At 46.5% G+C, this 27,380-nt stretch overlaps 1 protein-coding gene across 1 annotated transcript in view; it reads right to left on the reverse strand.

Annotated features, from left to right (window-relative positions):
- Positions 1-18,148, reverse strand: part of LOC123756252 (neurotrimin) — an 82,575-nt gene extending 64,427 nt beyond the window's left edge. The window contains exons 1-2 of the mRNA XM_069336605.1: positions 18,066-18,148; positions 17,609-17,794 (exon numbers count right to left, since the gene is read on the reverse strand). The gene's annotated coding sequence lies outside the window, so the exon portion shown is untranslated. The remainder of the gene's footprint in view (positions 1-17,608; positions 17,795-18,065) is intronic.
- Between the last annotated feature and the right edge of the window lie 9,232 nt (positions 18,149-27,380).

The raw sequence follows: 27,380 nt of genomic DNA on the forward strand, positions 1-27,380 counted from the left end.
AGTATATTTTGGTAGCAGTCTTTCCTGTAGACATATATTATTAAATATGACCGAAAAAGTAAGATTAATAATTCTAACACGAATTTTCTCAATCTTTCGTACATTTCTTTTCACTGTTGGTGGTAATTCAAAAATCAATTCTCCAAAATTCATTTTTATTTCTAGTCTGACGCGACACTTGAGAGCGTGTCGTAAAACTTATTACATTTTCAAAGACTTTAGTTTACACATACACAACTGAATAGAACTTGCACATCTCCGATTTGTTTATATCTACATTTGAGTGAGGTGGATGGGGTGAGGTGGTATTAATAGGGTATTAATTTCATCAACACAAGACAGAACACGAAACAATGGGTATTGAATGGAAGTGATTGTAGAAAGCCTATTGGTCCATATTTCTTGATGCTTCTATATTGGAGCGGAGTCTTGAGGTGGGTAGAATATAGTTGTGCATTAATTGGCTGTTGATTGCTGGTGTTGACTTTTTAATGTGTAGTGCCTCGCAAACGTCAAGCCACCTGCTATCGCTGTATCTATCGATGATTTCTGTGTTGTTTACTAGGATTTCTCTGGCGATGGTTTGGTTGTGGGAAGAGATTATATGTTCCTTAATGGAGCCCTGTTGCTTATGCATCGTTAAACGCCTAGAAAGAGATGTTGTTGTCTTGCCTATATACTGGGTTTTTTTGGAGCTTACAGTCCCCCAGAGGGCATTTGAAGGCATAGACGACGTTGGTCTCTTTTAAAGCGTTCTGTTTTGTGTCTGGAGAGTTTCTCATGAGTAGGCTGGCCGTTTTTCTGGTCTTATAGTAAATCGTCAGTTGTATCCTCTGATTTTTGCCTGTAGGGATAACGTTTCTATTAACAATATCCTTCAGGACCCTTTCCTCCGTTTTATGAGCTGTGGAAAAGAAGTTCCTGTAAAATAGTCTAATAGGGGGTATAGGTGTTGTGTTAGTTGTCTCTTCAGAGGTTGCATGGCGTTTCACTTTCCTTCTTATGATGTCTTCGACGAAACCATTGGAGAAGCCGTTGTTGACTAGGACCTGCCTTACCCTACAGAGTTCTTCGTCGACTTGCTTCCATTCTGAGCTGTGGCTGAGAGCGCGGTCGACATATGCGTTAACAACACTCCTCTTGTACCTGTCTGGGCAGTCGCTGTTGGCATTTAGGCACATTCCTATGTTCGTTTCCTTAGTGTAGACTGCAGTGTGGAAACCTCCGCCCTTTTCCATGACTGTTACATCTAGAAAGGGCAGCTTCCCATCCTTTTCCATCTCGTAAGTGAAACGCAGCACGGAACTCTGCTCAAATGCCTCCTTCAGCTCCTGCAGATGTCTGACATCAGGTACCTGTGTAAAAATGTCGTCAACATACCTGCAGTATATGGCCGGTTTCAAGTTCATGTCGACTAAGACTTTTTGCTCGATGGTACCCATGTAGAAGTGTGCAAACAGGACACCTAGGGGAGAACCCATAACGACCCTATCTACTTGCTTATACATGTGCCCATCCGGGCTCAAGAAGGGTGCCTCTTTAGTACAAGCTTGGAGTAGTTTCCTTAGAATATTTTCTGGCATGTCAAGAGGAGTACAGGCTGGATCACGATACACTCTGTCGGCTATCATCCCGATTGTCTCGTCCACAGGTACGTTGGTGAACAGTGATTCTACGTCCAACGAGGCTCTTATGCCTGTGGCCCGTGTGCCCCGCAGTAAGTCAACAAATTCCTTTGGAGACTTCAGGCTGAAGGTTTAACGAAGCAACAGGGCTCCATTAAGGAATATATAATCTCTTCCCACAACCAAACCATCGCCAGAGAAATCCTAGTAAACAACACAGAAATCATCGATAGATACAGCGATAGCAGGCGGCTTGACGTTTGCGAGGCACTACACATTAAAAAGTCAACACCAGCAATCAACAGCCAATTAATGCACAACTATATTCTACCCACCTCAAGACTCCGCTCCAATATAGAAGCATCAAGAAATATGGACCAATAGGCTTTCTACAATCACTTCTATTCAATACCCATTGTTTCGTGTTCGGTCTTGTGTTGATGAAATTATTACCCTATTAATACCACCTCACCCCATCCACCTCACTCAAATGTAGATATAAACAAATCGGAGATGTGTAAGTTCTATTCAGTTGTGTATGTGTAAACTAAAGTCTTTGAAAATGTAATAAGTTTTACAAAACGCGCTCAAGTGTCGCGTCAGACTAGAAATAAAAATGAATTTTGGAGAATTGATTTTTGAATTACCACCAACAGTGAAAAGAAATGTACGAAAGATTGAGAAAATTCGTGTTAGAATTATTAATCTTACTTTTTCGGTAATATTTAATATATATATATATATATATATATATATATATATATATATATATATATATATATATATATATATATTTATATATATATATATATAACAGTTGCATATAGTCCTGGGGACCATTCAGGTTTGCATATATATATATATATATATATATATATATATATATATATATATATATATATATATATATATATATATATAATGTAACTGAAAACTCCCCACTCCAGAAGTGACTCGAATCCAGACAGCCAGGAGCACTAATTGTGACTCTGGGTTCGAGTCACATCTGGGGTATGGAGTTTTCAGTTGAACATTGGCTTGGGGACCATACATACTTGTTGGGGCTCACCATAGCCCGTGCTACTTGAAACTTTTTATTCCAGGTAGCCAATCTTTAACAACAACCTGGTGGTGGACCTTGCCATCAAGAGCAGACAATACCCTTCAACTCTCTAGACCAACCAGCTCTCAGACTCTTGGGGGGGGGGGGCACCTTGGCCGCGCTTACCTGACGATCCCGGCCATAATAAAGCCATCTTGTAAATACGGCGCCATTGTGCTCTTGAATACGATATTAATGCAAATGTTTCCTGTAGTGGCGCAGGGCGTTAATGAAGAAGCAGGAGGTAAGCCCACAGGACGAGCTGTGAGGGCCAATATACGCTTACTAAAGCCCGTTAGTTGCTTCCTAGCGCCCAGAGGTCTTCATCCACATGATGTAAGCGCTGCTTTAGTGGATCCAGCGCTGCCTCGCTAAGTACAAACGCATCGCTTACTCAGGGGAAAATTCACTCTTTAATTATTAAGAATGTCTATGGCATCTGGTTTACACTTAACTCGAGGGAGTTCAGTTTTTTCTGGGGTGATATTTTTTTTCTGAACGCTCGGTAACTTTAAGCGTTTTATCTCCTTCGAGCATCTTTACCTGTTAAATGAGTTACTTAGAAATTAATCACTTGTGTAACCTTGAGGTGCTTCCGGGGCTTAGCGTCCCCGCGGCCCGGTCGTCGACAAGTGTAGAGAGGAATTTTTGGATAGTTTCAGGAGCACTTAGATGATGATGTGATGTTCTTAAGTCTGACCTCAAGATGTTTTCTGACCAATAAGGTTATGTGATGGTCAGAATGAGGGGGGGAGGGGGAAAGGTTGGCCGGAAACCCTCCGAGAAATAATGGGTTGTTTGTGAACTTAAATCTGAGTTTGTGAGAAATTATTATGAAGTTAAAAGTTTTTTTTTAAAGAACTTGATGGAAGATGTTTGGTTTTTTATATTCCGGCCATAAAGATCCCTTTCTTGGCTAACATATTCACGCACGCACGCACGCACGCACGCACGCACGCACACACACACACACGCAAATGGAGCCGGCCGGCCGAGCGGACAGCACGCTGGACACGTGATCCTGTAGTCCCGGGTTCGATCCCGGGCCCCGGAGAGAAACGATGGGCAGAGTTTCTTTCACCCTATGCTCCTGTTACCTAGCAGCAAATAGGAACCTGAGAGTTAGTCAGCTGTCACGGGCTGCTTCCTGGGGGTGTGTGTGTGGTGTGGAGATAAAAAAAATAGTAGTAGTAGAAACAGTTGATTAATAGTTGAGAGGCGGGCCGAAAGAGCAGAGCTCAACCTCCGCAAGAACAACTAGGTGAATACACACACACACACACACACACACACACACACACACACACACACACACACACACACACACACACACACACACACACACACACTCCCTGACCCCCAACCACTCCCCGACCCCCCCCCCCACTCCCCCCCCCCGGACTCCCATTCACTCCCTGACACTGAAATCCCTGGGAACAAGGTGTCCAGGAAGAGTCTGAACATTTGGTACACGAACGCCGACGGAGTTACAAACAAACCAGAGGAAGTTAAAGAGTAAAAATGACCCAGATTTTATTGCAATAGTGGAAACAAAAATAAATGATACGTGATGCAATATTCCCAAGAGGGGATTACCAAGTGATAAGAAAAGAAAGACAACAAAGGCAAGGAGGAGGAGGAGGAGGAGGAGGAGGAGGAGGAGGAGGAGGAGGAGGAGGAGTGACACTCCTAGTAAAACAGGGGTTGAAATTTGAACTCAAGAATCAGAGTGAAAACATACACACAGACGCCATCATTGGGACACTGACAGCAGACGGAGAAAGACTTGTGGTCCAACCACTTGGGGCTGGACGGTAGAGCGACGGTCTCGCTTCGTGCAGGTCGGCGTTCAATCCCGGACCGTCCACAAGTGGTTGTGGCACTATCCCAAAACCTTATCCTGACCCCTTCCAAGTGCTACACAGTCATAATGCCTGTGCGCTTTCTCCTGACAGTCCCCTTGCCTGGTCATTCACAACCACCCACCATGCAACAGGAGACCCAGACAGGAATATGATGACCCCAAACACCCATACATAACCCATAGGGAGCCGGTCGGCCGAGCGGACAGCACGCTAGACTTGCGATCCTGTGGTCCTGGGTTCGATCCCAGGCGCCGGCGAGAAACAATGGGCAGAGTTTCTTTCACCCTATGCCCCTGTTACCTAGCAGCAAAATAGGTACCTGAGTGTTAGTCAGCTGTCACGGGCTGCTTCCTGGGGGTGGAAGCCTGGTCGAGGACCGGGCCGCGGGGACACTAAAGCCCCGAAATCATCTCAAGATAACCCAAAAACCCATACATAGAGGCATAAACTGTAAAATCAGGTATGACAGGGCAATAGGCCAGATGGTCATTGCATTAAACAACCAACGGCTGGAAAATCGGGGTCCAAGAGCCAGAGCTCGATCCTGCAGGCACAAACAAATAGGCAAACACACACTGTCAAAAAATCAGAATAAAAACACCTTGATAAAGAGGCGTTTAGCCCTATACACAGGTTATGGACGACCAGCTCAAGAGTATGCAGCACCGGCCTGGAACCCAAGCTCAAAAACGCATAAAATCAAAACAGAGAAAGTGGGGAAACAGGAGACTGGACCCGGAGATGAAGGGACTGGCCTTAAAGCCAAGGCAGAGCCAGCCCAAACTCCCCACGTGGGAGAAAAGGCGAATTAGTGAGGACATGATAACAGCCTAAACAATATTAAAGTTAATTGAAAGGGTTGACAAAGAGGCCGTGTTCAAAATGAAAAGCGGCAGGACCAGAGGACACGGGTGGAAGCTGGAGACACAGATGAGGCAGGACCAGAGGACACGGGTGGAAGCTGGAGACACAGATGAGGCAGGACCAGAGGACACAGGTGGAAGCTGGAGACACAGATGAGGCAGGACCAGAGGACACGGGTGGAAGCTGGAGACACAGATGAGGCAGGACCAGAGGACACGGGTGGAAGCTGGAGACACAGATGAGGCAGGACCAGAGGACATGGGTGGAAGCTGGAGACACAGATGAGGCAGGACCAGAGGACACGGGCGGAAGCTGGAGACACAGATGAGGCAGGACCAGAGGACACGGGTGGAAGCTGGTGACACAGATGAGGCAGGACCAGAGGACACGGGTGGAGACTGGTGACACAGATGAGGCAGGACCAGAGGACACGGGTGGAAGCTGGAGACACAGATGAGGCAGGACCAGAGGACACGGGTGGAAGCTGGAGACACAGATGAGGCAGGGCCAGAGGACACGGGTGGAAGCTGGAGACACAGATGAGGCAGGACCAGAGGACACGGGTGGAAGCTGGAGACACAGATGAGGCAGGACCAGAGGACACGGGTGGAAGCTGGAGACACAGATGAGGCAGGACCAGAGGACACGGGTGGAAGCTGGAGACACAGATGAGGCAGGACCAGAGGACACGGGTGGAAGCTGGAGACACAGATGAGGCAGGACCAGAGGACACGGGTGGATGCTAGAGACACAGATGAGACAGGACCAGAGGACACGGGTGGATGCTAGAGACACAGATGAGGCAGGACCAGAGGACACGGGTGGAAGCTGGAGACACAGATGAGGCAGGACCAGAGGACACGGGTGGATGCTAGAGACACAGATGAGGCAGGACCAGAGGACACGGGTGGAAGCTGGAGACACAGATGAGGCAGGACCAGAGGACACGGGTGGATGCTAGAGACACAGATGAGGCCGGACCAGAGGACACGGGTGGAAGCTGGAGACACAGATGAGGCAGGACCAGAGGACACGGGTGGATGCTAGAGACACATATGAGGCAGGACCAGAGGACACGGGTGGATGCTAGAGACACAGATGAGACAGGACCAGAGGACACGGGTGGATGCTAGAGACACAGATGAGACAGGACCAGAGGACACGGGTGGAAGCTGGAGACACAGATGAGGCAGGACCAGAGGACACGGGTGGATGCTAGAGACACAGATGAGGCAGGACCAGAGGACACGGGTGGAAGCTGGAGACACAGATGAGGCAGGACCAGAGGACACGGGTGGATGCTAGAGACACAGATGAGGCAGGACCAGAGGACACGGGTGGAAGCTGGTGACACAGATGAGGCAGGACCAGAGGACACGGGCGGAAGCTGGAGACACAGATGAGGCAGGACCAGAGGACACGGGTGGAAGCTGGAGACACAGATGAGGCAGGGCCAGAGGACACGGGTGGAAGCTGGAGACACAGATGAGGCAGGACCAGAGGACACGGGCGGATGCTGGAGACAGATAGTCTCGAGCAGTTATAACTAAAAGTAGTTATATTATCTTATCTAGATGTGGATAGGCAGGGCCAAGGAGCTATTGTTCGACACTAGATTCAACTGAGTAAACATTCAACCCCACACAAACAAACACACACACACACACACACACACACACACACACACACACACACACACACACACACACACACAAACACACACACACACACACACGGTGTGATGTGGTGGAGGCTGACGCCATACACAGTTTCAAATGTAGATATGATAGAGCTCAATAGGCTCAGGAACCTGTACACCAGTTGATTGACAGTTGAGAGGCGGGACCAAAGAGCCAGAGCTCAACCCCCGCAAGCACAATTATGTGAGTACACGGAAAGGGCGTGTGTGTGTGTGTGTGTGTGTGTGTGTGTGTGTGTGTATGTGTGTGTGTGTGTGTGTGTGTGTGTGTGTGTGTGTGTGTGTGTGTGTGTGTGTGTCTGGCAAAAAAAAAAAAAAACAAAGCCACAGTTTTTTGAAAGGGAAATTGTGAGATAAAATTCCCAATAGGTAACCATGGGTAACTGAGGTCAGGGAAAAGACGGCCCAAGACATGATGGACACTTCACCCAGAAGTGTAAGGAAGCAGATAAGTATTTTCCCAATCCAAAATGAAAAAACTACTAATGAGGAACCTTTCGGTTTAATCAGGGATGCAAGATAGCAAAGCAACTCGCCAGGAAATAACAGGACACCAGAGAGCAGAGCAAGATAGCAGAGGGGCCAGGAATGAGTATCTCAGGGTGAGAAGAGAGGCAGAAAGACAGTACGAAAATGACATAGCAAATAAAGCAAAGACGCGACCCAAACTGCTGCACAGCCACATCAGAAGGATAACAACAGTGAAGAAACAGGATAGGGACAGGAAGAACCACGACAAATAACAAGATGTGTGAGAAGCTCATTAAGGTATTCCAGGAGGTCTTCACAATAGAGCAAGGCGAAGTTCCTCAACATAAGAAAAGGAGCATCTATCATGCGAAAATCATCCTGATTTTGCCATATGTTTTTGTTATCATCAGGAAATTATATGTTTCCTGATCATGCGAAAATCATGAGCAGGATTAAGACCGAGGAGGACAGCAAGAGGCTACAAGAGCACTTGGACAAACTGAAGAAATGATCCAACTAATGGCTATCAGAGTTTAACTCTAGTAAATGTAAAGTAATTAAGCTAAGTGGAAGGAGGAGGCCGGACACACGGTACCAGGTGAATGGCAAAGTCCTCCATGAAACGAACACAGAAGGATCTAGGAGTTCATATCAAACCGAAGTCTCATGAAGCCCACATAAAGAGAATATCATCAGCGGCATATGCGAGGCTATCTAACATCAGAACTGCGTTAAGAAATTTTCGTAAGGAATCATTTACAACCTCATATGTCAGACCAGTCCTGGAATATGCAGCTCCAGCATTGAGTCCATACCTCGTCAAGCATAAGACGAAGTTGGAGAAAGTTCAAAGGTATGCCACTAGACTAGTTCCAGAACTATGAGGTATAAGTTACGAGGAAAGGCGGCGTGAATTGAACCTCACGTCGCTAGAAGACAGACGAGTTAGGAGAGACATGATTACCACATGCAAAATTCTCAGAGGAATTAGCAGGGTTGATAACTACATTAACACAAGTGGTACTCGAACAATGGGACATAGGTGAAACTGAGTTATCTTCAGGTTATCTTGAGATGATTTAGTTTTTTTTTTTAGTGTCCCCGCGGCCCGGTCCTCGACCAGGCCTCCACCCTCAGGAAGCAGCCCGTGACAGCTGACTAACACCCAGGTACATATTTTACTGCTAGGTAACAGGGGCATAGGGTGAAAGAAACTCTGCCCATTGTTTCTCGCCGGCGCCCGGGATCGCACCCGGGACCACAGGATCACAAGTACAGCGTGCTGTCCGCTCGGCCGACCAGTACCCAAATGAGCTACAGGGATATTAGAAATATTTTATTTCAGTGATTCAGTAGTTAATAAATGGAAGCAGGAATGAGTTATAAGTAACCTCATAATGCTTCAAAGATAAAACTGTTCAGTATATATAAACAAAACCGACAGGATTGAGGAAAGATGTGCAGGAGCCAGATTCACGAAGCAGTTACGCAAACACTTACGAACCTGTCCATCTTTTCTCAGTCTTTGGCGGCTTTGTTTACAATTATTAAACAGTTAATGAGCTCCGAAGCACCAGGAGGCTGTTTATAACAATAGCAACAGTTGATTGGCAAGTTTTCATGCTTGTAAACTGTTTAATAAATGTAACCAAAGCCGTCAAAGATTGAGGAAAGATGTACACGTTCGTAAGTGCTTGCGTAACTGCTTCGTGAATCTGGCCCCAAATTCCGTAGAGGCTGCTGAATGAGTACTGGCCCTAGCGTTTATATCATGAGAGAGAGTCTAAAGTCGTAGATAGATAGATGGGTCCACAGCTTACGTGTCCCAGAGTTCAAGGGGTCAAATGCAAGACATATAATGTGTTGGACTCTCGTCTGTCTCTGTATTGTTGACAAACATTGGGCCAATCGGAGACGTCATCGTGGCGTCTTTAACGACGTATTGATCGAGTCAGCTGACAAGAAAAGTGTCAAGGTCACGAAAAATATGTATTTTTAAGAATTGAGTCTTATTCATTCCAATTGTTTTCCAATATGTGAAAAAATCAAGAAAATTATGTTTCTACAAATTTTCAAAATGGCTGTATTGATCTTTATGGTAAATCTAATACTCAAAGATCTCAAATCTTTATCTTAGCTTTTTCTTGACGACCTAGAAACCTGGGGCCAGATTCACGAAGCAGATACGCAAGCATTTACGAACGTGTACATCTTTTCTCAATCTTTGACGGCTTTGGTTACATTTATTAAACAGTTTACAAGCATGAAAACTTGCCAATCAACTGTTGTTATTGTTATAAACAGCCTCCTGGTGCTTCGGAGCTCATTAACTGTTTAATAATTGTAAACAAAGCCGCCAAAGATTGAGAAAAGATGGACAGGTTCGCAAATGCTTGCGTAACTGCTTCGTGAATCTGGCCCCTCAATACTAGGTAGTTGCTGTTGTTGTTGTTAAAGATTCGCTACCTAGAACAAAAAGTTCCAAGTAGCACGGGCTATGGTGAGCCCGTAGACTAGGTAGTTGTGTACAACCATCCACACTTGATGGCTGCTTGAACACAGGTCTTACTAACCAGTGTGACAAATGTTCAAGGCATCTATGTATTATATTCCAAACAATACTCAACAAAAATCTTAATCAAATAGCCCTTGTTTACCTATTGTAGGTATTGTAAGTAGGGCGATTGTAAAGTCTGAACCACTGTCACCTGGATGACTGAAGTATGAACAAACCCACAAGGGCCGTGACGAGGATTCGAACCTGCGTCCGAGAGCATCCCAGACGCTGCCTTAATCGACTGAGGTGTAGTGAAGTATGCATGATAAGCAAATACATATATTATGTAACTAGCTCACCCACAAATATAAACTGCTTAGCTTAGAAACCGTGAAGCTCCAGGGAACAATAATTCTATAAAAAATTGATATAAACATTAAACTATTTAATGACCTATTCAAGATTGTATCTTACTAGGGACTTGAAGATTAATCGAACAGGAATACAAATTCACTTAAATGTCAGAATAAAGAGAAAAATAGTTTTAGGCAAACTGAAAAAACTCCATAACCAAAGTACGAATATTAGCCAGTTACACGAGGCTTTAGTCTGGCCGCATCGCTAATAACCCCCAGTACCACTACGTAGCGACAGGCCAACACTACAAGGAACTAAGGAGAGCAGCAAAACACCGACCACCATGTGACCAAACAAGCCAGGAATCCCACGGAGCCCTGTATATACAACCACTGAACATTAGGCTACAACATCCAAGCTGCCAGATTGTGGAACACGATTGAAATGTTTGGTGATCCGAGGCTACGGCAGATTACTCCAACTTCAGACGCCTCACTCCCACAGCTGGTGGCCCAAGATGAGACGCCCCACTCCCACAGTTGGTGGCCCAAGATGAGACGCCCCACTCCCACAGCTGGTGGCCCAAGATAAGACGCCCCACTCCCACAGCTGGTGGTCCAAGATGAGACGCCCCACTCCCACAGCTGGTGGCCCAAGATGAGACGCCCCACTCCCACAGTTGGTGGCCCAAGATGAGACGCCCCACTCCCACAGCTGGTGGTCCAAGATGAGACGCCCCACTCCCACAGCTGGTGGCCCAAGATGAGACGCCCCACTCCCACAGCTGGTGGCCCAAGATGAGACGCCCCACTCCCACAGCTGGTGGCCCAAGATGAGACGCCCCACTCCCACAGTTGGTGGCCCAAGATGAGACGTCCTACTCCCACAGCTGGTGGCCCAAGATAAGACGCCCCACTCCCACAGCTGGTGGCCCAAGATGAGACGCCCCACTCCCACAGCTGGTGGCCCAAGAAGAGACGCACCAATCCCACAGCTGGTGGCCCAAGAAGAGACGCCCCACTCCCACAGCTGGTGGTCCAAGATGAGACTCCCCACTCCCACAGCTGGTGGCCCAAGAGGAGACGCCCCACTCCCACAGCTGGTGACCCAAGATGAGACGCCCCACTCCCACAGCTGGTGGCCCAAGAAGAGACGCCCTACTCCCACAGCTGGTGGCCCAAGATGAGACGCCCCGCTCCCACAGCTGGTGGCCCAAGATGAGACGCCCCGCTCCCACAGCTGGTGGCCCAAGATGAGACGCCCCGCTCCCACAGCTGGTGGTCCAAGATGAGACGCCCCACTCCCACAGCTGATGGCCCAAGATAAGACGCCCCACTCCCACAGCTGGTGGCCCAAGATGAGACGCCACACTCCCACAGCTGGTGGTCCAAGATGAGACGCCCCACTCCCACAGCTGATGGACCAAGAAAAGACGCCCCGCTCCCACAGCTGGTGGTCCAAGATGAGACGCCCCACTCCCACAGCTGATGGCCCAAGATAAGACGCCCCACTCCCACAGCTGGTGGCCCAAGATGAGACGCCCCGCTCCCACATATATATGTATATGTATATGTATATATATATATATATATATATATATATATATATATATATATATATATATATATATATATATATATATATATATATTCTGGGGTGTGAGTTTTCAGTTATATATATATATATATATATATATATATATATATATATATATATATATATATATATATATATATATATATTCATATATATATATATATATATATATATATATATATATATATATGAGTTTTCAGTTGCATATTGTCCTGGGGACCATTCAGGCTTGTTCGCATTTGTGTTCCTCATGTGTGCCCCAAAGAATGAGGTGATTTGGTAAAATGCTATGCCCAAGATTACTATCCGAGTGCCGGCGGTGGGGTGGTTCAAATAGCCTCGGCTATCACCTCATTATGTCCGGTCGTGATGGTCAAGTGGATTAAGGTGTCTTGTACATACCAGTTGCGTTGCTCCTGGGAGTATGGGTTCGAGTCACTTCTGGGGTGTGAGTTTTCAGTTGCATATTGTCCTGGGGACCATTCAGGCTTGTTCGCATTTGTGTTCCTCATGTGTGCCCCAAAGAATGAGGTGATTTGGTAAAATGCTATGCCCAAGATTACTATCCGAGTGCCGGCGGTGGGGTGGTTCAAATAGCCTCGGCTATCACCTCATTATGTCCGGTCGTGATGGTCAAGTGGATTAAGGCGTCTTGTACATACCAGTTGCGTTGCTCCTGGGAGTATGGGTTCGAGTCACTTCTGGGGTGTGAGTTTTCAGTTGCATATTGTCCTGGGGACCATTCAGGCTTGTTCATATACTGTACTGGTATATATATATATATATATATATATATATATATATATATATATATATATATATATATATATATATATATATATATATATATATATATATTATTAAATATGACCGAAAAAGTAAGATTAATAATTCTAACAGGAATTTTCTCAATCTTTCGTACATTTCTTTTCACTGTTGGAGGTAAATCAAAAATCAATTCTCCAAAATTCATTTTTATTTCTAGTCTGACGCGACACGAGCGCGTTTCGTAAAACTTATTACATTTTCAAAGACTTTAGTTTACAAATACACAACTGAATAGAACTGATGATGATTGATGAAGATTAAGCCACCCAAAAGGTGGCACGGGCATGAATAGCCCGTAAGTGGTGGCCCTTTTGAGCCATTACCAGTATCAAGAGCTGATACTGGAGATCTGTGGAGGTGCGACTGCACCCTGCGTGACGGGAGATGCCTCCCGTGGAATAGAACTGATTGATTGATTGATAAAGATTAAGCCACCCAAAAGGTGGCACGGGCATGAATAGCCCGTAAGTGGTGGCCCTTTTGAGCCATTACCAGTATCAATAGATGATACTGGAGATCTGTGGAGGTGCGACTGCACCCTGCGTGACGGGAGATGCCTCCCGTGGGTGAATAGAACTTACGCATCTCCGATTTTATATCTACATTTAAGTGAGGTGGATGGGGTGAGGTGGCATTAATAGGGTATAAATTTCATCAACACAAGACAGAACAAGAGGTGGCATTAATAGGGTATTAATTTCATCAACACAAGACAGAACACGCAACAATGGGTATTGAATAGAAGTGTTTGTAGAAAGCCTATTGGTCCATATTTCTTGATGCTTCTATATTGGAGCGGAGTCTTGAGGTGGGTAGAATATAGTTGTGCATTAATTGGCTGTTGATTGCAGGTGTTGACTTCTTGATGTGTAGTGCCTCGCAAACGTCAAGCCGCCTGCTATCGCTGTATCTATCGATGATTTCTGTGTTGTTTACTAGGATTTCTCTGGCGATGGTTTGGTTGTGGGAAGAGATTATATGTTCCTTAATGGAGCCCTGTTGCTTATGCATCGTTAAACGCCTAGAAAGAGATGTTGTTGTCTTGCCTATATACTGGGTTTTTTGGAGCTTACAGTCCCCAAGAGGGCATTTGAAGGCATAGACGACGTTAGTCTCTTTTAAAGCGTTCTGTTTTGTGTCTGGAGAGTTTCTCATGAGTAGGCTGGCCGTTTTTCTGGTTTTATAGTAAATCGTCAGTTGTATCCACTGATTTTTGTCTGTAGGGATAACGTTTTTATTAACAATATCTTTCAGGACCCTTTCCTCCGTTTTATGAGCTGTGGAAAAGAAGTTCCTGTAAAATAGTCTAATAGGGGGTATAGGTGTTGTGTTAGTTGTCTCTTCAGAGGTTGCATGGCGTTTCACTTTCCTTCTTATGATGTCTTCGACGAAACCATTGGAGAAGCCGTTGTTGACTAGGACCTGCCTTACCCTACAGAGTTCTTCAAGTTCTTCAGAGTTATATATATATATATATATATATATATATATATATATATATATATATATATATATATATATATATATGTATATATATATATATATATGTGTATATATATATATATATATATATATATATATATATATATATATGTATATATATATATATATATGTGTATATATATATATATATATATATATATATATATATATATATATATATATATATATATATATATATATATATATATATATATATACTCACAGCTCCCTGACAAGAGAGAGCAAGCTAAGCTTAGCTGCCAGCACCCACACATCGTGTCAGCAAGGCGGACAGTCCGCCCGCTATCATAACTCCTACTATATTCTACAACTCCATACAGAGGACACTAGTGGTGGACACAGGGGTCACGGCTATGTCCCGAAGACACTGCCTGTCCTCCCACATCTCCCTTCCCGCCCCCCCACCCCCTCCCACATGCACTCCCGGGGGTCTGGTGGCTGAGTGGACAGTGCTCGGGATTCGTAATCCTAGAGTCCGGGGATCGATCCCCAGCGATGGCGGAAACAAATGGAACTGAGTTTCTTTCACCCTATTGCTCCTGTTCACCTAGCAATAAATAGGTACCTGGAAGTTAGACAGCTGGTACGGGCTGCTTCCTGAGGAGTGTGTAACAAAAAGGAGGTCTGGTCGAGGACCGGGCCGCGGGGACGCTAAGCCCCGAAATCGTCTCAAGATAACCTCAAGATAACCACAAGATACCCAACCCAACCTGGGTCAGGGTACAAGGGAACATACATATCTTTAATCCCTCTAACTCTAATACACTTAAGGAAAAGGAGTACCAAATACATTACAGTTACAGACCACTATATTACCAGTACTGATACGAGGTAAATGTGTGTATATGTTTGTCTTGTCTAAAATATATGTAACATTTCCACCCGCCAACTTCTCTTTAGCAGATTGACTGTACGACAGTTTTGGGGCGGAGTTGAAATTCCCTCCCGCGTGTTGTGAGCCGAGGTGCCAGACGCGTGATAATTGTCAAACTAATATATATATAAAGCTAAAAATTAAGCAATTTACAGAAGGTCAATTATTATAATATGTTAAGTAGATCTTATATATATATTGCCAGTCATTTCCACTCATCAATTTATCCGACATTATGATTTTTTTAATGAGTTTGATGATAAGGCTAACGATGGCAGCGTGAGTCAATTGGCTGTTAGTCAATACCAGACGGTAATCGCTAGGGTCAATTACCTCGGAGTTGTCGTTAACAGGACGCCGTTGGTGAGTAGAAACAGTCACGGACCATCACCCTCACACCAGTCACGGACCATCCCCCCCTCACATCTGTCACGGACCATCCCCCTCACACCAGTCACGGACCATCCCCCTCACACCAGTCACGGACCATCCCCCTCACACCAGTCACGGACCATCCCCCTCACACCAGTCACAGTCACGGACCATCCCCCTCACACCAGTCACAGTCACGGACCATCCCCCTCATACCAGTCACGGACCATCCCCCTCACACCAGTCACGGACCATCCCTCTCACACCAGTCACGGACCATCCCCTCACACCATTCACGGACCATCCCTATCACACCAGTCACGGACCATCCCCCCTCACACCAGTCACGGACCATCCCCCTCACACCAGTCACAGTCACGGACCATCCTCCTCACACCAGTCACGGTCACGGACCATCCCCCTCACACCAGTCACAGTCACGGACCATCCCCCCTCACACCAGTCACGGACCATCCCCCTCACACCAGTCACGGACCATCCCCCTCACACCAGTCACAGTCACGGACCATCCCTCTCACACCAGACACGGACCATCCCCCTCACACCAGTCACAGTCACGGACCATCCCTCTCACACCAGTCACGGACCATCCCCCTCACACCAGTCACAGTCACGGACCATCCCTCTCACACCAGACACGGACCATCCCCCTCACACCAGTCACAGTCACGGACCATCCCCCTCACACCAGTCACGGACCACCCCTCTCACACAAGTCACGGACCATCCCCCTCACACCAGTCACGGACCATCCCTCTCACACCAGTCACGGACCATCCCTCTCACACCAGTCACGGACCATCCCTCTCACACCAGTCACGGACCATCCCTCTCACACCAGTCACGGACCATCCCTCTCACACCAGTCACGGACCATCCCCCTCACACCAGTCACAGTCACGGACCATCCCCCTCACACCAGTCACGGACCATCCCCCTCACACCAGTCACGGACCATCCCCCTCACACCAGTCACAGTCACGGACCATCCCCCTCACACCAGTCACGGACCATCCCCCTCACACCAGTCACGGACCATCCCCCTCACACCAGTCACGGACCATCCCCCTCACACCAGTCACAGTCACGGACCATCCCCCTCACACCAGTCACGGACCATCCCCCTCACACCAGTCACGGACCATCCCTCTCACACCAGTCACGGACCATCCCCCTCACACCAGTCACAGTCACGGACCATCCCCCTCACACCAGTTACGGACCATCCCTCTCACACCAGTCACGGACCATCCCTCTCACACCAGTCACGGACCATCCCCTTCACACCAGTCACGGACCATCCCCCTCACACCAGTCACGGACCATCCCCCTCACACCAGTCACAGTCACGGACCATCCCCCTCACACCAGTCACAGTCACGGACCATCCCCCTCACACCAGTCACAGTCACGGACCATCCCCCTCACACCAGTCACAGACCATCCCCCTCACACCAGTTACGGACCATCCCTCTCACACCAGTCACGGACCATCCCTCTCACACCAGTCACGGACCACCCCTCTCACACCAGTCACGGACCATCTCTCTCACACCAGTCACGGACCATCCCCCTCACACCAGTCACAGTCACGGACCATCCCCCTCACACCAGTCACAGTCACGGATCATCCCCCTCACACCAGTCACAGTCACGGACCATCCCCCTCACACCAGTCACAGTCACGGACCATCCCCCTCACACCAATCACGGACCCCCCCCCCACCTCACACCAAAACATTCATTCATAAACAATACAAAATAATACAGTATCAATACCAATAATTACTTATATCCAACATTATGCAATGCATTAAACAACGCTAATCACCAGCAAAAATAATCATTAATCAGTGCTAATCATCACAACATCAACATCAATGTCCAACTCTAATTATTAACTAACAACAGAACTACCAGATGACGGTACTCACAATGTTAACAGCCGTATGGACGTCTAATTGTATCCAACTGGGTTGTTAGGGCTCCCTCCTGCTCGCCACAGTGTCACATTACATGTATCTCAACATGTATACTGTTGTATACATGTATCTCCAGATGTGTACTGATACATGGCCTGTTTTTAAACGTCTCGTATAATCGTATACTTAATTCATACACTAAAAAAATGAGTTAATATGTATGTAAATTATTTTCCAGTTCAGATCCAAAAATAAAAAACTCACTATTGTTTCATTTTGTTAATATATCTTCCCTGTGTTTATAGACTAATACAAAATATTAATTTAGAATATAAACTAACCCCTCCTAAAAAAAACATTGCAATTCTAATTCTAACTTTTAAAACTATGATATTATACATTTTCTTCAGCGAAAATCAATCAAACGGTTGAAAAAAAATATCTAGATGAATTATATGATAATGTTTACATTATTTTAGAGTTAGGAATGAGAGCGCGAGTGAGGAAGGGAGAGGAGGAAGAGAGACGACGGTCCGCTCTCGTCCGCTGCCGCCCCACGACTGACCGTGGGAGTGTCACCCGACCCCCTCACTCAGGCAAGCCACGCCCCCCCAACACTACCAAAACAATGATCAGCTGTTCAAGTACGTTTATTTACACCGTACATCTTAATGGGATTGAGTAGCTTAGGCTATTTCTATCCTCCCGATCAGCTGTTTTGGGTCAACTACGGTCGATGATGGATATATATTGAAAGGTATACTTCCCTTTCCCATTTTCTAGTATATATACTCCGAGATGTATATATATATATATTTATACACCTCTTGTCATACACCGAGAGGGTTACATTAGTTCTGGATTAAGTTATAGTGACCTTAATTACCCTCTGACAGTTAATGGGCCTCAAGTTTAACACAAAACCAAAGACAGCCAATGGCTACTATCCGGCCAGCAAGTAGCCGCTATCCGGCCAGCCAGTGGCCACTATCCGGCCAGCCAGTAGCCGCTATCCGGCCAGCCAGTGGTCACTATCCGGCCAGCCAGTAGCCGCTATCCGGCCAGCCAGTGGTCACTATCCGGCCAGCCAGTAGCCGCTATCCGGCCAGCCAGTGGTCACTATCCGGCCAGCCAGTAGCCACTATCCGGCCAGCCAGTAGCCGCTATCCGGCCAGCCAGTGGCCGCTATCCGGCCAGCCAGTAGCCGCTATCCGGCCAGCCAGTGGCCGCTATCCGGCCAACAGTTGCTACACTGACCTTTACACAAATACATTAATTTGAGATAATAATTGTATATACCATTAAAGTTCATTCAGCAAAATACACAGCTCTTCGTAAAGAAGACAGTAGGCCTACAAGTGAGGGTCAAGCAATAGGCCCCAACACGTGATCGCCTATTAGAGAACAGAGGAAGTTCCCATAGGCCTATTGTCCCATGAGAGGCTCTAACTGTTTATATCGAACTATAATTGAACATATTCATGTCTCCTCCACGGCCTTTTGCGACAATAGTATATATATATATATATATATATATATATATATATATATATATATATATATATATATATATATATATATATATATATATATATATATATATGTAACTCTTAACCCCATTATATATATATATATCGTTTAATACCTTAATATGTAAGTTATTCGCTGCCCATCTCTCTCTCTCTCTCTCTCTCTCTCTCTCTCTCTCTCTCTCTCTCTCTCCCACTCGACAGCTCAATTAGTAAAACCCGAAGAATTAATTAACATTCTGGATCCCGACCCCAGATCAGTCCACATATGATCATATGTTCTTCTGCATGTTTCCTTGTTTATGTGTTCTCCTTGTTCCCCTGTTCATGTGTTCTGCATGAACTTTGAGTGCTGTCGGGTATTGGGGTAAATAGCCAATACTTTCGTATAGTCTGTGGTTAAGTGGTTATATTACTGGGCATGGAGGCTCTGTCTCACCGGGTTCGAATCCTTTAGGGGTCTTGAGTGTTTATATATATATATATATATATATATATATATATATATATATATATATATATATATATATATATATATATATATATATTCCATCACGGTGTGGTAATTTGTTTAAAATTCCAATTTAACTGATTAGTGTTTTATGCAAATCGAGTAGGAACGGGCTTAGTGACGAATGATTTACTTAATACGGTATAATACATTGAAAGATAATTAAGAGTTTCTAATAGATTCCCAACATTTAGTATATTGCAACTCAAATTTTGTGCCATCAGTAAGCCATCCGGCTATTGTCAGTCACCCATCAGAGCCCCGGGCTATTGTCAGTCACCCATCAGAGCCCCAGGCTACTGTCAGTCACCCATCAGAGCCCCGGGCTATTGTCAGTCACCCATCAGAGCCCCAGGCTACTGTCAGTCACCCATCAGAGCCCCGGGCTATTGTCAGTCACCCATCAGAGCCCCGGGCTACTGTCAGTCACCCATCAGAGCCCCGGGCTATTGTCAGTCACCCATCAGAGCCCCAGGATACTGTCAGTCACCCATCAGAGCCCCAGGCTACTGTCAATCACCCATCAGAGCCCCAGGCTACTGTCAATCACCCATCAGAGCCCCAGGCTATTGTCAGTCACCCATCAAAACCCCAGGCTACTGTCAATCACCCATCAGAGCCCCAGGCTACTGTCAATCACCCATCAGACCCCCAGGCTACTGTCAATCACCCATCAGAACCCCAGGCTACTGTCAATTACCCATCAGACCCACAGGTTACTGTCAATCACCCATCAGACCCCCAGGCTACTGTCAATCACCCATCAGAGCCCCAGGCTACTGTCAATCACCCATCAGAGCCCCAGGCTACTGTCAGTCACCCATCAGACCCCCAGGCTACTGTCAATCACCAATCAGAGTGCCTAGGTGCCTCTCCCATCTCTCGTCTCTCCCACCTTCTCTACCCCTTCCGCAAGGCTCAGGTAACATTTCATGCCCATTCCACATCCCTTCTTCTCTCCCACATGTAACTCTTAACCCCATTCTTGCTGGTGCTCCCCTTCCCACCCTTCCCACCCCCTATTCCTGGCGGCCACACCCATTCCACTCCCCCATCACAGCCACAACGAAGGTAATTGCAAAATTCCAAACATTTTTGATCCTGGACTTCCAGTCTGGAATTGCTGTAAAACTTAAGCATTGTGGCTTATTGGTCGTGGCAGGTGTGGTGATGTTGGCAGGTGTGTTGATGTTGGCAGGTGTGTTGATGTTGGTGGGTGTGTTGCTGTTGGTGGGTGTGTTGATGTTGGTGGGTGTGTTGATGTTGGTGGGTGTGTTGATGTTGGTGGGTGTGTTGATGTTGGTGGGTGTGTTGATGTTGGTGGGTGTGTTGATGTTGGTGGGTGTGTTGATGTTGGTGGGTGTGTTGCTGTTGGTGGGTGTGTTGATGTTGGTGGGTGTGTTGATGTTGGTGGGTGTGTTGATGTTGGTGGGTGTGTTGATGTTGGTGGGTGTGTTGCTGTTGGCAGGTGTGTTGCTGTTGGTGGGTGTGTTGATGTTGGTGGGTGTGTTGATGTTGGTGGGTGTGTTGCTGTTGGCAGGTGTGTTGCTGTTGGTGGGTGTGTTGATGTTGGTGGGTGTGTTGCTGTTGGTGGGTGTGTTGATGTTGGCAGGTGTGTTGCTGTTGGCAGGTGTGTTGCTGTTGGTGGGTGTGTTGATGTTGGTGGGTGTGTTGATGTTGGTGGGTGTGTTGCTGTTGGCAGGTGTGTTGATGTTGGCAGGTGTGTTGATGTTGGCAGGTGTGTTGATGTTGGCAGGTGTGTTGATGTTGGCAGGTGTGTTGATGTTGGCAGGTGTGTTGATGTTGGCAGGTGTGGTGATGTTGGCAGGTGTGTTGATGTTGGCAGGTGTGTTGATGTTGGCAGGTGTGGTGATGTTGGCAGGTGTGTTGATGTTGGCAGGTGTGTTGATGTTGGCAGGTGTGTTGATGTTGGCAGGTGTGTTGATGTTGGCAGGTGTATTGATGTTGGTGGGTGTGTTGATGTTGGCAGGTGTGTTGCTGTTGGCAGGTGTGTTGCTGTTGGGGGGTGTGTTGCTGTTGGGGGGTTTGTTGATGTTGGCAGGTGTGTTGATGTTGGCAGGTGTATTGATGTTGGTGGGTGTGTTGATGTTGGCAGGTGTGTTGCTGTTGGCAGGTGTGTTGATGTTGGCAGGTGTGTTGATGTTGGCAGGTGTGTTGCTGTTGGTGGGTGTGTTGATGTTGGCAGGTGTGTTGATGTTGGGGGGTGTGTTGATGTTGGCAGGTGTGTTGCTGTTGGTGGGTGTGTTGATGTTGGCAGGTGTGTTGATGTTGGCAGGTGTGTTGATGTTGGTGGGTGTGTTGATGTTGGGGGGGGTGATGTTGGTGGGTGTGTTGATGTTGGCAGGTGTGTTGGTGTTGGTGGGTGTGGTGATGTTGACAGGTGTGTTGGTGTTGGCAGGTGTGTTGATGTTGGGGGGGTGTTGATGTTGGCAGGTGTGTTGATGTTGGTGAGTGTGTTGGTGTTGGTAGGTGTGTTGATGTTGGGGGGGTGTTGATGTTGACAGGTGTGTTGATGTTGACAGGTGTGTTGATGTTGGTGGGTGTATTGGTGTTGGTAGGTGTGTTGACGCCAGCAAGTGTGTTGACACCAACAGGTGTGTTGACACCAGCAGGTGTGTTGACACCAGCAGGTGTGTTGACACCAGCAGGTGTGTTGACAACAGATCATCTGGACAGTGTTGCCAGATGTGCCAACATGTGCTCACTCTGAGAGAGTAAACAATGATGCCGACAGATGGGTTTTGATTTTTTGACCTGAGGCAGGAATGGAAATCAGGAATGGGAATCGGGAATAAGGAGGGGATAGTAGGAATAAATGGGGGGAAGCCTAGGAATGATAGGGGGGGGGAGACTGGATGCTATACCTGCCAGCCTCCAGTAGAGTGAAGGGTTAGTCTAAGCTCTTGGACTCCAGTCAACTCCGGCTATTCCAAGCGGTTTAATAAAATCTATCATAGTATTTCGTGTTATTTCGAGTAGTAGTAGCAGTAGTTATCTAAGATGGCTTTAACTCTTGGATCCCGTCATTCTAGACAATTTCAGAAAGTCATTCCAGTGTACTCACCTAGTTGTACTCACCTAGTTGTGTTTGCGGGGGTTGAGCTCTGGCTCTTTGGTCCCGCCTCTCAACCGTCAATCAACAGGTGTACAGATTCATGAGCCTATCGGGCTCTGTCATATCTACACTTGAAACTGTGTATGGAGTCAGCCTCCACCACATCACTTCCTAATGCATTCCATTTGTCAACCACTCTGACACTAAAAAAGTTCTTTCTAATATCTCTGTGGCTCATTTGGGCACTCAGTTTCCACCTGTGTCCCCTTGTGCGTGTTCCCCTTGTGTTAAATAGACTGTCTTTATCTACCCTATCAATCCCCTTCAGAATCTTGAATGTGGTGATCATGTCCCCCCTAACTCTTCTGTCTTCCAGCGAAGTGAGGTTTAATTCCCGTAGTCTCTCCTCGTAGCTCATACCTCTCAGCTCGGGTACTAGTCTGGTGGCAAACCTTTGAACCTTTTCCAGTTTACTCTTATCCTTGACTAGATATGGACTCCATGCTGGGGCTGCATACTCCAGGATTGGCCTGACATATGTGGTATACAAAGTTCTGAATGATTCTTTACACAAGTTTCTGAATGCCGTTCGTATGTTGGCCAGCCTGGCATATGCCGCTGATGTTATCCGCTTGATATGTGCTGCAGGAGACAGGTCTGGCGTGATATCAACCCCCAAGTATTTTTCCTTCTCTGACTCCTGAAGAATTTCCTCTCCCAGATGATACCTTGTATCTGGCCTCCTGCTCCCTACACCTATCTTCATTACATTACATTTGGTTGGGTTAAACTCTAACAACCATTTGTTCGACCATTCCTTCAGCTTGTCTAGGTCTTCTTGAAGCCTCAAACAGTCCTCTTCTGTTTTAATCCTTCTCATAATTTTAGCATCGTCCGCAAACATTGAGAGAAATGAATCGATACCCTCCGGGAGATCATTTACATATATCAGAAACAAGATAGGACCGAGTACAGAGCCCTGTGGGACTCCACTGGTGACTTCACGCCAATCGAAGGTCTCACCCCTCACCGTAACTCTCTGCTTCCTATTGCTTAGATACTCCCTTATCCACTGGAGCACCTTACCAGCTACACCTGCCTGTCTCTCCAGCTTATGTACCAGCCTCTTATGCGGTACTGTGTCAAAGGCTTTCCGACAATCCAAGAAAATGCAGTCCGCCCAGCCCTCTCTTTCTTGCTTAATCTGTGTCACCTGATCGTAGAATTCTATCAAGCCTGTAAGGCAAGATTTACCCTCCCTGAATCCATGTTGGCGATTTGTCACGAAGTCCCTTCTCTCCAGATGTGTTACCAGGTTTTTTCTCACGATCTTCTCCATCACCTTGCATGGTATACAAGTCAAGGACACTGGCCTGTAGTTCAGTGCCTCTTGTCTGTCGCCCTTTTTGTATATTGGGACCACATTCGCCGTCTTCCATATTTCTGGTAGGTCTCCCGTCTCTAGTGACTTACTATACACTATGGAGAGTGGCAGGCAAAGTGCCTCTGCACACTCTTTCAGTACCCATGGTGAGATCCCATCTGGACCAACAGCCTTTCTAACATCCAGATCCAGCAGGTGTCTCTTGACCTCCTCTCTCGTAATTTCGAACTCCTCCAAGGCCGCCTGGTTTACCTCCCTTTCTCCTAGCACAGTGACCTCACCCTGTTCTATTGTGAAGACCTCCTGGAACCTCTTGTTAAGTTCCTCACACACCTCTCTGTCATTCTCTGTATACCTGCCCTCGCCTGTTCTAAGTTTCAATACCTGTTCTTTCACTGTTGTTTTCCTTCTGATGTGACTGTGGAGTAGCTTTGGTTCGGTCTTGGCTTTGTTTGCTATATCATTTTCAAAATTTTTCTCTGCTTCTCTTCTCACCCTGACGTACTCATTCCTGGTTCTCTGGTATCTCTCTCTGCTTTCTGGTGTTCTGTTATTCCGGAAGTTCCTCCACGCCTTTTTGTTCAGTTTCTTCGCTTCCATACATGCCCTATTATACCATGGATTCTTCTGTTGCTTCTCGGATTTTTCCCTTTGGGCCGGGATGAACCTGTTTACTGCCTCCTGACACTTTTGGGTAACATAGTCCATCATACCCTGTACAGACTTATCTCTGAGGTCTGTGTCCCAAGGTATTTCACTTAGGAAACTTCTCATCTGTTCATAATTCCCCTTTCGGTATGCCAGCCTTTTGATTCCTAGTTCTTTTTGGGGGGAGATAAGTCCTAGCTCTACCAGGTACTCAAAGTTCAATACACTGTGATCACTCATTCCCAAGGGCGCTTCCATCTTAACTTCCCTTATATCCCATTCATTTAGGGTAAATATCAAATCAAGCATTGCTGGTTCATCTTCTCCTCTCATTCTTGTTGGTTCTTTGGTGTGCTGGCTTAGAAAGTTTCTTGTTGCCACGTCCAGCAGCTTAGCTCTCCATGTTTCTGGTCCTCCATGCGGGTCTCTGTTCTTCCAATCTATCTTCCCATGGTTGAAGTCTCCCATAATTAGTAGTCCAGATCCATTCCTGCTAGCAACAGAAGCTGCTCTTTCTATTATGTTAATGGTGGCCATGTTGTTTCTATCATATTCCTGTCTAGGTCTTCTGTCATTTGGTGGTGGATTATATATGACTGCGACTATAATTTTTTTTCCCTCCATTTGTTACAGTACCTGCTATGTAGTCACTGAAACCTTCGCAGCCCTGAATATCCATCTCCTCAAAATCCCAGCCTTTTCTTACCAGCAGAGCTACACCACCCCCACCTCTTCCTTCCCTCTCTTTCCTCATAACATAATAGTCCTGTGGGAACACTGCATTTGTTATCGTTTTCGTGATCTTTGTTTCTGTGAGGGCTATTATGTCTGGGTTTTCCTCTAGTACCAGTTCTCCAAGCTCATTTGCTTTATTTGTAATTCCATCTATGTTTGTGTACATCGCTTTGAGGCTCACTTTCTTCTGTCTCTTCTCAAATCGCCTCCTTGGTGAGTGTTCTGCTGGTGGGGGAGGCTGTTCCATGGGTGTGAGGACCTGTGAGGTGGATAACAGGGTCTCAGAGGATACTGGGATGAGGGGCGGGGGATCCAGTGAAGGGGGAGGGACAGGGAGGGTATGGGGTGAAAGGGGAGGGAGGACGGGAAGGAAAGGGGGGGAGGGAGGACTCGGGAGGAGGGGAGGGGTAGAAGGGTGGGGATTGGGTGTGGGGGGAGGGAGATTTTGCTGAACATTTGAGTGGGGGCAGGGAGGGTTTGGGGTAGGGGGGGTTTTCTATGCAGTGGAGGGAGGCGGGGTTGTCCTCCCTTCTGGTGTTACTGGGTAGCTGGTTGTGGGTTCCCCCCTCGCCTCTGGGGGTGTTGGGTTGGGAGCTGTTACTTCCTGGTTTTCCCCTCTCGCCCTGCGCCTCTTCCTTGCTTCTGCCGCCACGGCTCTCTCCTCCCTTGTCATGTCTCTCTGGAGGAATACATTTTTTAATTTTCCCACGTTTTTCAGGGAGCTCTTCCTTGATAGGATCTTCTCCTTTGTGTTCTCGTTTGCAAACACTATCTTTATCATTCGGTCTCGGTCTTTGTTGTACCGGCCTAGCCTGAAAACCTTCTCAATGCTATGCTCAGCCCCTTCCATGTCTAGTGCCTTTAGTACTTCATTCACTGCTGCTTTGTCCTTGTCACTCCACTCTGTCCTATTAGATCCTTCCTGCTCCTTAATACCCACAGCAACCACTGATCTGTTCCTTTCCAGCAGTTGGCTAGTGGAGCGTGCCGCCTCCTCCTAGTGTGTGTGTGTGTGTGTGTGAAAGAGAGAGAGAGAGAGAGAGAGAGAGAGAGAGAGAGAGAGAGAGAGAGAGAGAGAGAGAGAGAGAGAGAGAGAGAGAGAGAGAGAGAGAGAGAGAGAGTGTTATACAGTCACTTCTGGGTCCTTCATATATGAGTTTATGCCAGCAGACATATTTGTAATGGCAGGTGTAGGCATGTGTGTTAGAACGCACACACATGTCAACATTGGCAGGTGTGTATGTACAGGGACTAGCTAGAGTATATATATATATATATATATATATATATATATATATATATATATATATATATATATATATATATATATCCACGAGACCTTTCATGCCACTAATCGTTCAAATCATCTGGATCACCCCTGCGGCTCTCAACCAATCCTGTCACTCAAAATTAATTAGTTATGGGGGCTCGTTGGTGGCCCACCACGTTGTCAATGACATCATTCCCTCGTCACAAGTGCCTTCCGTTCGAGCCCAACCACCAACCCTAACACGGAACAAGCTAAAGTCTGACGACCGAACTACCCATCAGAAGATGAAGAGACGAGGACGTTTCGGTCCGTTATCAGGTCTGTGTGATCTTGACTCGTTAATGGTCCAGGAAGGACCGAAACGTCGTTGTTTCTCCTCATTTTTTGATGAGTAGTTTGGTCATCATATCATCAGCCTCGTTATTGTGACTCATCGTCTGCTTGAAGTCTGAAATGGCGTGGAAGTGAACTAAGAAGCAAGTCTGATCACTCGATAAGTCTGAGCACGGAAATAGGGACATAAATACTACATAGAAAACGGCACATGGTCTATATTGACCCGTTTGTGGTTGTGTTGATTAATGTTCACCCAAACTCATGTGTGTATATGTATAACTTTGTGTATATGTAT

Source organism: Procambarus clarkii, chromosome 36 (genome assembly GCF_040958095.1).
Source record: "Procambarus clarkii isolate CNS0578487 chromosome 36, FALCON_Pclarkii_2.0, whole genome shotgun sequence".
Classification (NCBI taxonomy): Eukaryota; Metazoa; Arthropoda; class Malacostraca; order Decapoda; family Cambaridae; genus Procambarus; species Procambarus clarkii.